Source organism: Lithobates pipiens, unplaced genomic scaffold (assembly GCF_037356315.1).
Source record: "Lithobates pipiens isolate NorthernLeopardFrog02 unplaced genomic scaffold, aLitPip1_a1.2 Scaffold_18, whole genome shotgun sequence".
In the NCBI taxonomy this organism is placed as follows: Eukaryota; Metazoa; Chordata; class Amphibia; order Anura; family Ranidae; genus Lithobates; species Lithobates pipiens.
In genome coordinates, this window is record NW_027507758.1 from 44817123 (window position 1) to 44834707 (window position 17585).

General features: G+C 43.9%; 1 protein-coding gene across 3 annotated transcripts in view; it reads right to left on the minus strand.

Annotated features, from left to right (window-relative positions):
* SOCS5 (suppressor of cytokine signaling 5) overlaps positions 1-15902 on the minus strand; it is a 297792-nt gene extending 281890 nt beyond the window's left edge. The window contains exons 1-2 of one of the 3 annotated variants that reach the window (XM_077485640.1): positions 15452-15902; positions 1655-1894 (exon numbers count right to left, since the gene is read on the minus strand). The gene's annotated coding sequence lies outside the window, so the exon portion shown is untranslated. The remainder of the gene's footprint in view (positions 1-1654; positions 1895-15451) is intronic. The other 2 variants (XM_077485642.1, XM_077485641.1) reach the window with 2 other exon arrangements.
* Positions 15903-17585: the final 1683 nt, after the last annotated feature.

Below are 17585 nucleotides of genomic sequence, written 5' to 3' on the forward strand. Positions count from 1 at the left end.
ATAGAGCTTTTTGGTGGCATTTGATCACCCCTGCGGTTTTTATTTTTTGCACTATAAACAAAAAAAATAAAACAAACATTCTTTTCACATTTTGTTATAATAAATATTCCCCAAAAATTATATATATATATATATATATATATATATAAGCTTTTTCCCTCAGTTTAGGCTGATACGTATTCTACATTTTTTTTTCCCCCAAAAAATATCGCAATAAGCGTTTGATTTGCACAAAAGTTATAGCGTTTACAAAAAAGGGGATAGTTTTATGGCATGTTTTAGTTTTTTTACTAGTAATGGTGGCGATCAGCGGTTTTTATCGTGACTGCGACATTATGGGGGGCACAGCGGACATTTGACACATTTTTGGGACCATTGTCATTTATACAGTAATCAGTGCTATACAAATGCACAGATTCCTGGGTAAATGACACTGGCAGAGAAGGAGTTAACCACTAGGGGGCAGCGCAGGGGTTAAGTATGTCCTGGGGAGTGATTCTAAAGGTCCGTACACACGATTGGACTTTTTGACAACATGCATGCAAATTAGCCGTTTTAAGGCAACATCCGACCATGTGTACACTCCATCAGACAAACTTTCATCTGACTTTTGTTGGCTGTACGAACGGACAAACTTTCTGGCAACAAAAGTCCGATGGAGCAAAGTCTGATCGTGTGTACACAAAACCAATCAGACTTTTGTACAAAGTACAAACACGCATGCTCAGAACCAATGCAAAAGATCTGACAGCAAAATAGACGTTAACCAAAGGGTGGCGCTGAAGTAATTGAACGTCCTTATGAAAGGTCGTCAGTACGTTGAATCACCACTACGTTCGTGTTTGTTGCCTAAAAAACACCCTTTGTACAAAAATCCACAAGAAAGTTTGTACAAAGTCCGATCGTGTGTATGAGGCTTAACTGTGTGTGGGGGCGAAAAAGGTCTTGTGCTATAATTACTGCTCTTGCTGTAACGATCATGGCGATACCTCACATGTGCGATTGGAACACTTAACATTTGCAGGTGCGAATTACATATGCGTTTCCTTCTGAGACAGAGGGATGGGGCGCAAAAAAAAAAAAAAAAAAAACTAAAACTAAAAAACACATCCCTTTTATTGCCAACATACCTTGTGACAGTAAAATACAGTGACAGGTACTCTTTATGGAGGGATCTGACTTTGCTCTGAGCTCACTTTCGGCCTGCTTTTTTCAGATTAGTAACTCAAAAGAATAAAACCAAAGAAAGTCAGGCAACTCCCCCGTTTCCCCAAAAATAAGGCCTAGCGTGATTGTCAGTGATGGCTGCAATAAGCCCTACCCCCCAAATAAGCCCTACACTGTTTCCCTGAAAATAAGACCTACAAGGACTTTAACTAGGGCTTATATTGCAGCCATCACCGACAATCACACTAGGTCTTATTTTTGGGGGAAACAGGGTAGCATTTTTTTTACAAAGTCAGCAATTGAAGCTTGCATTATTCTGTTATGGCAGGATTCCTGTGTAACACGCCCCTCAAGTTGTACAAATGCCTAAACATTGCTAGCTTGCGAACATTTGAAAAGGAGTGGCGATAATCTTTCAATTTCTACAGAGTTAAGTAACCGACTTATTTGTTCCCTCTTGCACCCATCCCCATTCTTATACACCTACCGTAATTATTTCTTCATCACAGTCCTCATTGTGAGATCCTGCAGCTCTCCAGTCCAGACAAAGAGTTGACCCTTAGCGTAGTCTAGCCAGTCCACACATTTCTAAGTGCTGAAGAGCTTCTATGCTCAAGTGCAAGGTGGCTTTTATTGCTCCAAGGCAACGAGATGACAAGTGCAAGTTAAGAAGATGTCTCCACTTCCAGTGCAAACAAACACTTTATTCAGAGTTCTGCCATGAAACCTGCAGACAAAGACAATAAATAGGTTTAGAAAAATAAGCACAAACAAAAAAAAAAAAAAAAAAAAAAAAAAAAAAAAGGGGGGGGGGGGGGAGGTACAAAATATCCTTATGATAAGTAGTTCGTAAAATAAAATTCCACAAGTCAAAAAACGTAACACTTCCCTGGCAAAACAGCAATTGCTTACTTTGCAAGCAGAGATGAGCTTAGTTGCGTTCAGATCCCAGTCCAGGAAGCGGTCACTGCGCACTGCCAATCATAAGTGGCCGAGGCATTCCCCACTCTACACATATACATGTGGTTGTGGGGCAGGAAATGACAGCTTCCTGGCGGGATCGCTCAGGTGGGCTTAGACAAGGATCTGAACATGCCTGAGCTCATGCCCATTTGCTAAGTAGTTCTCAACACCCTCTAAAATTAGAGGAACACTGAGGCTTATTTACCACAGAAGTTAAGAATCTTTATTTTCATGGTTCCCATGCCCAGGAGGTGACATGGCTCCCATACCCAAAAGTTCTGGGTATTCTTTCTGGCTGCAGGTAAGTACATGGAGTCAGGAGACACCCTTTCCAGAGACTGCCCCCAAGTCTGTCTGAACCCAGCTCTTCATTGTGTGCATTTGAGCAAAGATAATGAAGTGACAGCAGGAAAAGTTCCCATTGGATCAGTCACAACTTTATTTGATGCAGAACTGTTCAGCCAGGGCAACATAACAGGAAAGAACCACACACACAGTTACACTCTACAGTCATTTATAACATACATTGAGCTTAGAGACTTGATGTCTCACCTCACCCGTAACAAAGAACGAGTTGATTTAGGCTCCATTTACACTTGTGTGATTTGTCATGCCACTTAGGACATCAAAGTCGCATGACAAGTTGCAGCCCCATTCTTATCAATGGCACCCGTTCAAATTGGTGCGACCTAAAGTCACAGGGACTTCAAAAAGGTTCCTGGACTACTTAGGTGCGCCACTGTTCCAAAGAATGTAAAGTCGGAATAAAAATTGCACCACAAGTCAAAATCACGCTCCAAAAAAGGCGCACTGGAAGACTTTGGGAGACGTGCAAATGTGAATGCAGCCTTACTAGAGTAGAGCATGTTCACATTCAAAGAAAAATTTTCACTTTGAATAAGTTCACCTTTGGGAACATGTTCACAATGCAGCAGCTGCTGCCCAGTGCCCCTCCGACAGTAGAACGGGGAGACGTTCCCTGTACTAGCTGTCACACATTAAAATCCTAGCTTTGTGCATGAATGAACTACAGGCCCTATCCTTCGCAGTTGGCAGCTTGTAGTTCTCAATGAACTACCACAGCGCTGTTGTAGTTCATTGATTATTCCTATTAGACTGTATCTGCCTGACGGTACAGGATGACAGATACACTGACAGATCTACAGAAGACCTGCTGATCACTGGTGCAATGCTTTACAGGCGCCAAGAATAATAGAACGCAAATTGTTTACCAGTGGTTCCAAAAGCAAAGACATTTTTTTTACGTTAATGCATTCCCTGAATTAAAAAGGTTAACAAAAAAATAAAAAATAAAGTCCCAGTAGCAGCATTGATCCCTCAACCCCACCTCATGTCTTGATCCAGTGTTGTGTCAGTCTACGGCAGTCTCTCTCTGAACAGTCAGCAGCAAGAGCCATTGGCTTCTGCTGCTGTCAATTAAATCCTGCGAGGAAGGAATTAAATCCTGCGAGGAAGGAATTAAATCCTGCGAGGAAGGAATTAAATCCTGCGAGGAAGGAATTAAATCCTGCGAGGAAGGAATTAAATCCTGCGAGGAAGGAATTAAATCCTGCGAGGAAGGAATTAAATCCTGCGAGGAAGGAATTAAATCCTGCGAGGAAGGAATTAAATCCTGCGAGGAAGGAATTAAATCCTGCGAGGAAGGAATTAAATCCTGCGAGGAAGGAATTAAATCCTGCGAGGAAGGAATTAAATCCTGCGAGGAAGGAATTAAATCCTGCGAGGAAGGAATTAAATCCTGCGAGGAAGGAATTAAATCCTGCGAGGAAGGAATTAAATCCTGCGAGGAAGGAATTAAATCCTGCGAGGAAGGAATTAAATCCTGCGAGGAAGGAATTAAATCCTGCGAGGAAGGAATTAAATCCTGCGAGGAAGGAATTAAATCCTGCGAGGAAGGAATTAAATCCTGCGAGGAAGGAATTAAATCCTGCGAGGAAGGAATTAAATCCTGCGAGGAAGGAATTAAATCCTGCGAGGAAGGAATTAAATCCTGCGAGGAAGGAATTAAATCCTGCGAGGAAGGAATTAAATCCTGCGAGGAAGGAATTAAATCCTGCGAGGAAGGAATTAAATCCTGCGAGGAAGGATTCAGGTAGGGGCCGAACCACACTGTGTATGTCTATGGACACAAGCCAGCTGCTATGGGGGCACTCACAGAAGATGAGAGCATCGACAGGGGGTCCCAGAAGAGGAGTTAAAGAGGGAGTCCGCGTTTATTTTTTTTAAAAAGCCAGCAGCTACAAATACTGCAGCTGCTGACTTTTAAAATAGTGACAGTTACCTGTCCAGCGCGCCCGCGATGTCGGCACCCAAAGCCGATCTCTCGATCGTCTCTCGGGTGCTGCCGCCTCTATCTTGGGTATGGGAATCAGGAAGTGGAGCCTTTCGGCTTCATTTCCCGCTTCCCTACTGCGCATGCGCGAGTCGCGCTGCGCAATAAGGATGGACCCGCTGCCTCTGGGATCTGTGTGTTTCCCAGCAGGCAGCGGGGGTCTTTCGGAAAGGGGCGTAATCTATGCCCCTTTCCGCAGAGAGCTATCCCGGAAGTGGGTGCAGATACCTGTACTGTACAGGTACCTGCACCCCCCTCCCCCCTGAAAGGTGCCAATTGTGGCGCCGGAGGGGGGGGGGGGGTGATTCCAATGAGCAGAAGGTCCACTTTAGGGTGGACCTCCGCTTTAGGAGACCAATAAGCACAATACCTTTGCACAGAGCAGACAAGTATAACGATTTTTTTTTTTTTTTTATTCATCCCTTAACCACTTAAAGTGGTTGTAAACCCTTGTTTACAACCTTATGTTACAGGTAAGCCTATATTAAGCCTGCACAGTTTAGGAGATATCCCTGTATTTGCATGTGCCGACGTCATGCGGCATGCGCACTTAAGACAACTGAAGCAGTGGCGCCATATGCCGTTACTTCAGATGTATTGTGTTGTTCCCGCGCATGCGTGGAGTGACGCCACTGCAGCTCCGGCTAATCACAGCGCCAGAGCCACGATACCCGGTCACTCCGGGACAACATGTCGGAGGGGAAGTGGACTGACCGATCTATACACACACACACACACACACACACACACACACACACACACACACACCCTTAGTACTTTGTTTCTACAGATCACTGCATAGCACAGCATTTGTAAAAGACCAAACACATGCTAAAAAGTAAACTGGTAATGGTCAGCATAAAAGAAAAGAGAGGGAAAAAAAATAAAAATAAAAAATAAAAAAGGAAGAAGGGGGTTGTAATCAAAAATAAAGCAAGGCATGTCATTTCATACTCATTACCCTGATTTCACATCCGTTCAGCAAACTTTTATATAACTCGCATCAGACGAGGATAATGTTATCAAATGTGGCTGCATCTGCCCACAGGATTTCAGAACAGCAGAAAATCGTCAGCCAGCTTCTTTTTTTTTTTTTTTTTTTTTTTTTAATTGTAATCTGATTAATTGTTAATGCAGGTTGAACCAGATGGTGAATTAAACATATTGCGTGATCACGAGACAGAGGATATCACGGTACCCTCAGATGCCAAGCAACATCTGAAGCCTGCTATAAAAAAAAAAAACTTTTACAACAAAGCCTGGGGAAGTATACAGAAGTAACAGACCACAGAGGCCTTCAGGAAAGGGGGGGAGGGGGGGGGGGTGCATTAAATTTTTCCTATAGAAGACTGCAATGGATGAGTGGAATGGTGGGTGCAATGTCCGGCTCCTGCAGATACGTCCTCCAGCTTTCTGCCCCCACCACTGTATGGACTGTTAGCAAGCTGGAGGAAGCATCAGTGAACTACGTTAGGAGTCAGTTTTTGTTTTGTTTTGTTTTTTTATAAACAAAGCTTTAATTTCAACATTTATGACAAAACTTATGTAGCACAAAGTCACCCTAGAGATTAAAAGAATGTCAGTTTCAATATTTCTGTAACACACTTTCTTCCCAAAAAGGTCTAGGAAACACTTTCAGGGGATAAAAAAAAAAAAAAAAAAAAAAAAACACCCCACCACACACGTTAAAGTTATTTTTAGGACACAAAAATGCAATAAACTACTAAAATTTGATAAAAAATAGAAAAGCCGAGGCTTCACCGAGTAAATAGATACTCCATGTCACACCTTAAAATGTGCATGCCTCCGTGAAATGGCGACAAGCTTCCGTACCCTATAAGTTTCCATAGGCAATGCATTAAAAGCCCCCTATAGGTCACCAGTTGGCGTTACGAAGGAGGTCTGATGCTAGAATTATTGCTCTCATTCCGGCATGTACAGGGATATGCAACATGTACATCGCAATTAACATTTTCAGGCATAGGCGACAGCCCTAATCTACATGCAGGGCACCGGACGCATGGATTCCAAATTATAATTTTTTTTTTTTAAAGCACGTTTAGAGCCAGAGGCTTTAACTAGCTTAAAAAAAAAAAAAAACCTGGGTGGGCTTGGTGCGCAGAGCACTGTAACCCGAGGCCACCCGCTTGTGTGGAAAAAAAAAAAAAAAAAAAAAAAAACCCCATCAGGTTTCTCTGCTATTGTCTTCCTGATTCTCCACCCTGCCAATTGTCGATAAGGAAGCGGGTCCTGGGATAGGATTGGCCAAGAGGAGAAGCAAGGGAGGGAGCAGACATGAACCCGAGGAAAGAGGAGATGCAGGGTGAAGCAGAGGTTGCTAGGGGGGGACGGCCACACAAGTTGCCGGGTATGCGGTCACACAGGACAGACAGTATAATATATCACACACACCCCAATTTAGGCCAATATGCTTTCTGCTTCATATTCTTGGTAAAAAATAAAAAAAATCCCAATAAGCATATATATTGATTGGTTTGCGCGAAAGTTATCGCGTCTACAAACTATGGGATATTTTTATGCCATTTTACGTTTTTTGGGTTTTTTTTCACTAGTAATAGCAGCGATCTTTAGCAGGATTGCAGCACACAAATCAGACACCCAACAATTTTTTGGGAACCAGTGACATTACAGTGATCATTGCTAAAAATATGCACTGTTTCTGTACCAATACTGGCAGGGAAGGGGTTAACAGGGGGTGATAAAAGGGTTAACTGTGTGGGGGATGGTCTGACTGGATGAAGACAGATTGGTGTCCCTGCTTGGCAGAAACACAAGATCTCCTCCTTCCCTGTCAGAACAGGGATCTGTCTTCTTTACATAGGCAGATCACTGTTCTGCCTCTCTGGGGAATGATCGTGGGTGGCCAGGCCCGCTAATTGGCATACTGTGTCCAATCAGCATGCGCACGCCCCCTCAGTGTCTATTACACAAAATGATGTACAGGTACATCGTTTCATGCAATAGAGCTGACCTGATGCAGTAAAAGTGTGGTAGGCAAGTGGTTAAGGGGTGCTCAAAAAAAATAAAAAAAACACACCCACAGCTTTCACTACATACCTACCCAAGCCTGAAAAATAAATAAAATGTAAAAAAAACATCCAGAGAAGGCATCATCCTATCCTGCCTTGTTGCTAGGACATTACAACTATTAGCCATTATTACATCTATCAAGATCCTAGCAACAAGGCAGGATGGGATGATGCCCTCTCTTGGCGAGGCTTCAGGAGGTACGCAATAGGTCTACACCTATAAGAAGAAGGGCATTATTCAACTTTAGTCCACAGGTGCCCCTTACAGTATCAACCACGCTAACTCTGGATCTACAGCACATAAAAACCAGGACAAAGTGCATACACACATGCTGAAGAGTCAGAACTTTATGACCACCCACCTAATATTGAATAGGTCCTCTTTTGCTGGCAAAACAGCCCTGACCCATCAAAGTATGGACTCCACTAGACCTCTTAAAAAAATAAAAAAAAATAAAAAAGGTATTCTGTGGTATCGGCACATCACACACATCCCTGTCCACAAGGAAAGGCATATCATTTTCTGGGTAAATTTACTGTTGCACTGATGCAGAAAATGACAGCTGATATAGTATCATGAGAGGAAATAATTTTGCCATAATGCACTGGGAAGACTGTCCTAGTTAACAAGCAAATGATCACCTGGTGGCCATTTCAATTGTGCAAAAAACAAATATACTTCTTATTTAATCGTCATTCATTTTGCAAACATGAGACCTAAAATAAATAAACCCCGGAATTCATTTCTCAGAATTAAAACTAAAAATAGCCTACAAAGAAAACACACACACAAAACACACACCAGTAAATTCTGGTCTGGGAGATCCAGGAAACACCTACAGATCAGATGTAATAGGCCCTAATAGGGAGTGGAAGAACCCTTTTCCTTGATGGCATAAGCTCTGGAAATGAACTTCCCTGAGCCAACTAGCAATGCTGGAAGAGGAACCAGGATGTTGACACCTGCGACCTTCAGGGAGAACAAAAGGACTCTTTCCAAAGATGTTGTTGTGACCCCTATACAGGCAGGGAGGTGATAGGCAATGTATAACATCAAATATAAAATGTCTATTATAAAGAAACCATTGGTTGATCTTGCTAGATAATCATTCAAAACAGAGGCCCGAGAATAGGCTTTTACAACTAATGCCCCCCCCCCCCTCCCCCAAAAGAAGAATGACCAGGCTCCAGATAACCAGTCTGGTGGTGCAGTCAAGGAAGAAGAAAAAAAGGAAAAAGGAGGTAAGGTGTTTGGTGTAAAGGCAATTCTCCAAGCTTGGACTCCAGACTCTACTAGTGTCCTGTCAAACAGTTACGCCAAGGGAAAAAAAAAAAAAAAAAAAAAAAAAACTTTATTTTTATTTTTTTTAAAGCGAGCACAATGTCCTCACAGAGTTGAAATGAAGAGGCTACATTGGTTAGGAAGAAGTGTCTGGGCCTCTGGACCACCTTGTCAGCCCCCAACATGGAGACACACCTGAAGGAGGTAATGGCCACCAACAAAAAGGCCACGTTATCCGTAAAAATCAACAATGGGAAATCCTAAATTGGTTTAAAGATATTTCAGAAGAAGCAAAAGCACCAGATTCAGATCCCATGGAGACACAGGAGGTCAGAGTGTGTGTTTAACATTAGTAACTTCCTGTATAGAGGTCTTGGACAACAAAGTGCAAAGCTAAAGATTTCTGGATAGTGTGGAGAAGGCAGAAACCTGTCCCTGTCCCAGGTGTTGGTCTTAGCCCGACTGGAGGAAAGCCAAATGGGAAGAACGGAATGGGGTACCTGCATTTGCACCAGCCAAAGTAGGCCCTCCAGGTGCGGTTAGCATTGCCCCCCATCCTTTAAGGCCTAGGTTTCAACAGCAATAAATTGTTCTCATTTGGGAGCAAACTCAATGAGAAGTCAGTTAGTTCCAATTAGAATTGAAAACATTTCCATCCCTGTCCTTCAATTTTCTCTACACATTTTAGTTAAAAACTACTGTTGAATTGTCCCCGTTAACTCTTAGGCAACCAAAAATTAATGTTCTAAAAATCAGGACATCTTTTGAATAAAATTTTACAGTTGTAAGGCCAGCTATAAAAGTCACAAGAGTGAACCTGGCCTAATGTGACATTACTGTCCAAAGTTGCACAAGTCGCAGGCCATTCTCTTTAATGGCAGCAGTTCAAATCTATGCGACAAGTCAAAAAGCCATCACCCTGAGCTGGTTTTCCTCAGTGCCTTCGGTAGCACACATGTTCCTTTTTTTTTTTTTTTTTTTTTTTTTAGCTTTTCTACGCCTTGTCTCTGCAATTGCCAAGATGAAGGGATCCCCTGTGGGGTACTTCTGTAAAGGATGTGGAATGAGCGAGTATTAGTATGGCCAAGAAGGGAGTCACGATAACCCAAGACTCTGACTGATGTTCCAGAGGCACAACTCCAGGACATCAGGTAGCCAAGAGACCAGCAGACATGGCAGGTGGAAATGCATCAATTAGCATGGCACTTTACCACTCAAGCAGAAGCCCTGTGTGCGGAAAAACCCACCAAGTTTGAAAAAGGTAAACTTAAGAATACCTACCACCAAGATAGATTCTCTGCCAGTTTCCCTCAACGCATTCAAAGCGCACTGCCCTTGCAATCTGCAGAGAGCGTCAGTGCAAATTTAATCATCCCCCCCGCAAAACGCCGGCTGCAAACAGTGCTCTTGCCCGTGCAAGATAGCATGTAATCCGATTGCAGTGCATTTCCAAAAACAGTGCATGGACTAAAGTCATACAGCACAACTGGATGTGAATCGCACAATTACATGCAGCACGTTCCTGTTCCATTCACATGTAGTGCCTAGTATGGACCCCTACAGAAGGGGATAACACAATAAGTGATCACCCCACAAGTAAAAACAGGACCTGGTCACCATACAAGAGAACCCCGACTAAAGTCTAGTAAATACGAGCCAAATGTTGGGCGACAATGGACAATTCAATAAAAAGGAGGCCAACATTCCACACGTGTGAATGGCAGTCGGTCTGACAGAAGCCAGCCGTGCATGCTGGAAAACTACAACCTGCTCCCGATCTGACCAGAGTGATCTGGCAGCGAGGCCACCCCCATCAAAAACACAATAGCACAGCAGGGGAGATTGTTAGTACAGTGGCTCCAAGCAGAGATGTTGGAATGAAAAAATAAAAAATTAGTGGTACGTAATAAGCTTCAACATATCCACGTTGCAGGTTCTCAGTGAGGACCAAACTAGACCCACCATGGTGGGCATACCCCTGAAGGAGTCTTCAGGATCTGAGTGCCATAGGATTGAAGACCCTAGACCTGTACAGCATTCTGTGGTCAACTACATTGTCAGTGCCAAATGATTACACACTGACCCCACTGTTGCAGGGCCCAGGTACAATTCCAAAGATGCATATCGAGGATTACCAAGCCAGAAACTGATAGCGAGCCCTCACACATTAAGAAGTTAGCCCTTGATAGAAGTGCCAGGCAACAGGGTTAGAAGGGTGCAATTTTGCCAGTATCCAATTACCAGAGGGCTGCAACATATAACCCATGCTCTATGACTTCCTGCCCAGTTACGATAAATCGATTTCATTATTTTTCTTATGTCAGCTACATGTTACAGCCCTGCTGCAAAAGAGAAATTTAAAATACCCAAAACCTAAGATTACTTATCCAACCAGAAAACGAGCAGCAGGCAATCTAGCTGCAGAAAATAAAATATCATTAATTTCTGTACTGTACATCTTCACTGATAGATATTGTTTGACAGACGGACCTATCTATACATTGGATGCTGCTGCAGGGGAGCCTGCAATGTACTCTTCATTTACTATGCATAGAGGAGCAGAGAAGACAGGATGCAATAGATTTAGGCAGAAAACATTAGAGCGAGAGAGAGATCTAAGGAACAAAGCTCTTGTACTAGAGATTCAAAGACATCTGATCATTACTATTAATTATACACAGCACCGTCATCTCCCATAGTGCTGAACAAAAGGAAGAGACAAAATGCTAAATCAGTAATCTAGTTCATATAAAAACTTGAAAAAAAACATTTCAAATGGTGAGCAAACATTCAGCAATACAAGATACCCATCTCCAGAGATCAGGTGATCTGCGTGAGGGAGAAAGTTAGTGGGATACATATGCGATCAGTAATGCAATCGACAGCACATATCTGATTAACTGTGATGTTGGAGTGCATACTTATATGAATATTCAGCGTGCGACAAGGTGGCTTTGTGTACAAAACGCTCTAACCCGTGACCGCATTTCTTTCACCATTTTCACATTGCTGCACAAGTATTATGACTATGCACTGCATCGATGTGTCCAGTACTAAATTATAGACACACTAATTAGGGATGCACCGAAACATATTGACCGAAAATGGCCTTTTCAGCCATTTGCTGAAAGAGAAAAAAGGCCGATAATGGAGTTGAAAATGGGGCGAGATGGGGCACTGCCCCCCGCCGCTTGTGCCACCCATTACAGGAGTCCCGGGAACATCACAGCTTTCATTTCAATAGCTGTGTTCTCCGCCGCACGCTGTCCCATACAGCCCCTCGCCCGGGCACTTTGAGAGACCGATCACCCATCCAATCCTGGGACGGGTGATCTGTCCATCAAGGTTCCCGGACAAGGGGGAGGGGCTGTATGTGACGGCACGTGGCAGGGAACACACAGCTATTGAAATGAAAGCTGTGATGTCCCCGGCGCTCTAATCAACCTGGCGGCGGCAGCTCTCCTCTCCCTGCAAGGGAGAGGCTGCACTGGGAACACACAGGCAGTCCCCAGTCTCTGACCACCTCCTGTCCTGTACCATGCCCCCAGTCTCTGACCATCTCCTGTATACATTTTTTTTGTATCGGTTTTTGGTCTTGTGTAGTGTATTTTTCATTTTTTCTGTATTGGTTTCAGCACCAAAAAACCCAATCGGTGCACCCCTAACACCAATATATACAGGGATTTGACTGGGTGCAGAATCAGATACTATCTCCCGAGTCACCCCTTGTCCCTACCTACCTTTGAGCACCATTCCTTGGATCCACATTCACCTCTCAGCATCACCCCTTTTAGAGAATTTTTGTATTGAATTTAATAACAAAAAACAAACAAGCAGTAAAATAGTTTCCCTATAGCCAACAATAGAGCCTCAATCCACCCCAGCAAGAGGATTTATCCACCGGCAACAATAGATCACCGAGCAGCCAGCATTAGAGGGGTTGTAAACCCTCATGGTTTTTCTTTCACCAGATTGTTCCATCGACAGGGACGAGCACAGCAGCAGGAGCCATTGTCTGTCGATGTGGTCAATCAAATCCAGCGACACGGGCCCAACTCCCACTGTCTGAGTCAGTGGAAGCAGCAGCAGGACTCAGGCGCGCACCTGCACAAGTGCCCCCATGAAGAGTGGCTCTCCGTGGGGGCATTGGAGAAGAGGAGGAGCAACGCGGAGGACCCCAGGAATATTATAATAAATTATATATATATATATATATATATATATATATATATATATAAATAAATAAATAAAACACACCCCCATGTGCATTGCCATACAATTTATATGTCAACCTGTGATATCACACATGCATTCAGTGATGTGGATATAGACAATTAGAGGATCACAACATAAAAAGTAGTGCAAGTACAATTTGTGGTTTAGATATAAATGCACATTCATCCAGGGCAACAGGAGAAGGTACCGTAAATAAAAAAATAAAAGACCATTTAAAAAGAAAACCTTTTTTGAATATTAATTTGCTTTCCGAGTGTGATGGCCACATACCAATAGGTACAGGGAGATGAGCGGCAGCAATACCAGCACACAAACAACTGAGCAGAGAGCCCTTCTTTAACAGTGGAAAAAAAAAAAACTGGGTGAAGTACACACAGACAGATCTTGCTATATGTAACCAATTTGGGTTAGAAAAAACAAACTAAATAAAACAAAGATTCAGCAATACAGCCGTGACCATTTAAATTAAAAATGCCGCTGCAATAGCAGAGTAACGGTCAGAAAAAATAAAAAACTGTAATCATCCCATTCCATAGAGTGTGCAACAATTATTAGACGCACAGCACAACATCCACCACAGTTCAACTTTTCCAACAGGAATCTTTTTGTTTTCTCTCCAGAACACCTGGGACAGGAATACGGATGGAGCAATGGGAGTATGAATGCACGTTTAAAAATGTAAATAGAGACACACAAAAAAAAAAAAAAAAAAAAAAAAAAAAAAAAAAAGGGGGGGGGGGGGGAGAGACTAACTGGATTGTGGCTGCATTCTGTCCACCAACTTCACTTGCTGCTATGCTTGAAAGGATGGAGGTTTAGAATGCGACACCAAATATAAAACTGCAGCACAGAATGTTACAGTGAATAAAGCATCAGACATTGAACAGAACAGCACCTAACACACAGGACACTGTACATAGTACCGGATACATAGAACACTGCACAACAATGGATACTGAGAGATCACAGCACTGCAGGACTGGACACACAAGAAATAAAAATAAATAATAATAATAATAATAATAATAATAATAATAATAATAATAATGGCTTCAGACAGAAGACTAGCAGCGGATGGGTACAGCACTGGGTAGAACACAACACTATACACATATTGTTACATTGGATAACAATGGACAGAATATTGTAGTACGGGATAACAATGGATACTGGAAAGAACACTGAACAGTACTGGAGAATATATAACACTGTAATGCCGAGTATACAGAACAATAGACAATGGGTATAACACTATGGAGGTGACACCTCTAGGTATATCTATGTATGGATGGGGATGACACCCAAGTAAACACTGCATGTATGGAGATGACATCTCCAGGGATAATACCTTTGTATGGATAGAGATGACACCTCTGGATCCAGTTTTGGATATAGTATTACAATATGGAGAGGATACCTCTGGGTATAACTCCGTATGCAAGGATGGAGATGACACTGCATGTAAGGACAAAGATGACACCTACAGTACAGGTATAACTATGGATGGAGATTAAAGCTATAGATATAAATTCTGTATGGATGAAGATGATATCTCAGGACCCTGCTCCAGGTATAAAACCAACAAGGATGGAGATGACACCTACAGTATAGTTATAGTAACTCTATGGATGGGGATGACTGCTCTGTATCCTAAACTAGTTATAATAATATTGTATGCAAGGATGTAGATGACACTTCTGGATATAACACTGGACAGGGGTGGAGAAGACTCCTATGGATCCTAGCCTAGGCATGTGGGTGGAGATGACACTTCTGGGTATAACTCTATTGTAAGGATGGCGATGAGACCCCCCCGGATCCTACTCTGGGTGTCAGGATGGGGATGACTTCTCTGGATCTTGGTGTGGGGATGGGACACTGGTATAATTAACACTGGGCAGGGATTGGGATGACTCCTTTGCTCTGGGGAGGGGGGGGGGGGGGCAGGACGGGGATGACTCCTTTCAGTATAACACTGGCCAGGGATGGGGATGACTCCTTTGATCTGGGGGGGTGCAGGATGGGGATGACTCCTTTGCTCAGGGTAGGGGGGAAGGCAGGACAGGGATGATTTCTTTGATCTGAAGGGTGCAGGATGGGGATGACTCCTTTGATCTGAGGGGGGAAAGGATGAGAATGACTCCTTTCAGTATAACACTGGGCAGGGAAAGGAGGATGACTCCTGTGATCCGGGGGGGGGGGTTGCAGGATGGGGATGACTCCTTTGCTCATGGGATGGGGGGGCAGAACAGGGATGATTTCTTTGATCTGGGGGTGCAGGATGGGGATGACTCCTTTCAGTATAACACTGGGCAGGGATGGGGATGACTGGTCTCGGTGTGGATGAAGCCCGAGGACAGAACACATATCCCGGATGGAGCTCCCGCCTCCCTCACTCACCAGTCAGTGTCCCGGCTGAGCGGCGCACTCATCCCAGACACAGTGCGGCCTCCTCCTCCGCCCTCGGCTCCCCTTCCCCTCCTCACGCCACAGGCGATCCCTAGGCCCGGCCAGAGCCGCCAGGCCGCCTCCAGTGCGCGCTTAAGCCGCCTCCGCTCCTTCTTCGTGCGCAGCGCTCAGCGGTGGTGGCGGCGGCTCCCCCGCAGACACTATGGAGGCTGCACAGCATCCCCAGCCTGACCGCGACGGAAAATAACGAAGAGGACTAGACAGCCCCGACTGACGGCGGCCAGCGTCCAATCGCCAGCAGTGTCGAACGGCCCCGGCCAATCAGACGGCGGGACGGCCAAGACAGCGTGGCTCGGGCTCCCTAGAAAGCCCAATCAGCAGGCTGTTGGCTGCCAACCATGCGCAATTAAGGGCGGGCCCGAGCCCTAAGTTTGGTGGAGAGGCAGGGCTAACCCGGTAGCATTAACTGAGGGGAGTGTGAGGTGTGGGGGAGCGCGGGGCTGAGGGGCCCAGTACCTCACTCACAGACAGGGGCCACACTGCCTTTTGTTCCCCACCGAGCCTGAGGGCAAACAATAAGCCCAGATACCGTGCAGAGGATGTTTATAAGCCTCTGCTACCAACACAATCTCCATTACAGTGCCTGTAAAACACTAACATCTGTGTGACAGGAAAATAAAGTTTTTTTATAAATAAAGTACTTTGAGTTTTAAAGATAATGTCAGTAAAACACGCATTCTGTAATAATTAAAGGAGAAGTTCACCTTTTCCAAAAACTACCTATGAAGATATAAGGGATGTCTGTAAATAAAAACAAACGGTGCATCTCTGATTAAAGTTGAATAATACTCTTGCTATAGGTGAAGGAAATTTAAGTACCTCCTAAAGCCTGACTGAAATACTCCCAGGATGTTGCTAAGGACATTGCTAAGAGAGGCCTAGCTGTTACTGCTCACCATCAGAGAAGTGAGTTCTTTCTCTGATTCAAACCCCCTCACATGCGATTTCTCTCCCCTGATGTAATCGTTTTAAGCTCAGCGTTTGAGTGCTCATTCTAGTGATGGTTCACCAGTAACAGTTAAGCCTCTCCTAACAACGTCCTGGGAATTTTTATGTAGCACTAACCCCCGAAAGAGCTGCTGGTTAGACTTGGGCTTACTGTTACCTCCCGTTCTCCTCGTTGCACGTCTAGGGGTTCCCGTGGTAGATGGCCCAGTAATTTAGAGACTGACAACAGATCCACTTGAATGAGTTTTATTTGCAAAAACGTAGACAATGAAACAGACAGTCTCTTGAATTGGGATCAGAGGGTTGGAAAGGGAAGTTCAGGTACTCTTAATGTCAAAGTCAAATTTGCTGAAGAGCTTGCTTACTTTGACTGCATCCAGAGAATAGCCATTCACAACTGGATGATCACTCAGGTTGTACAGTCCTTCTCTCGAAAGGCCTAGCAGCCAACAAGGTGCTTACTCAGGAACAAGTCTCTGCCACAGACGTTGTTGTAGAACGTACAAGATAATGTCACTGCCACAGACATTGTTGTAGAACGTACAAGATAATGTCACTGCCACAGACGTTGTTGTAGAACATACAAGATAATGTCTCTGCCACAGACGTTGTTGTAGAACATACAAGATAATGTCTCTGCCACAGACGTTGTTGTAGAACATACAAGATAATGTCTCTGCCACAGACGTTGTTGTAGAACATACAAGATAATGTCTCTGCCACAGACGTTGTTGTAGAACATACAAGATAATGTCTCTGCCACAGACGTTGTTGTAGAACATACAAGATAATGTCACTGCCACAGACGTTGTTGTAGAACATACAAGATAATGTCTCTGCCACAGACGTTGTTGTAGAACATACAAGATAATGTCTCTGTCACAGACGTTGTTGTAGAACATACAAGATAATGTCTCTGCCACAGACGTTGTTGTAGAACACGTAGGAAAACTAAACTTGAAACACTTGTAGGACACCTGAATCTTTCAGCCAGCTTGGTGATATCCACAAGACCGGATTCTCTAGTTTACTTCAGCCCTTCCAGGCTCTTGCTAAGAAACCAACCACACATGGTGTTCTTCTGAAGAGTCCTCCCCTGGAATGCTTGAAGTCACTG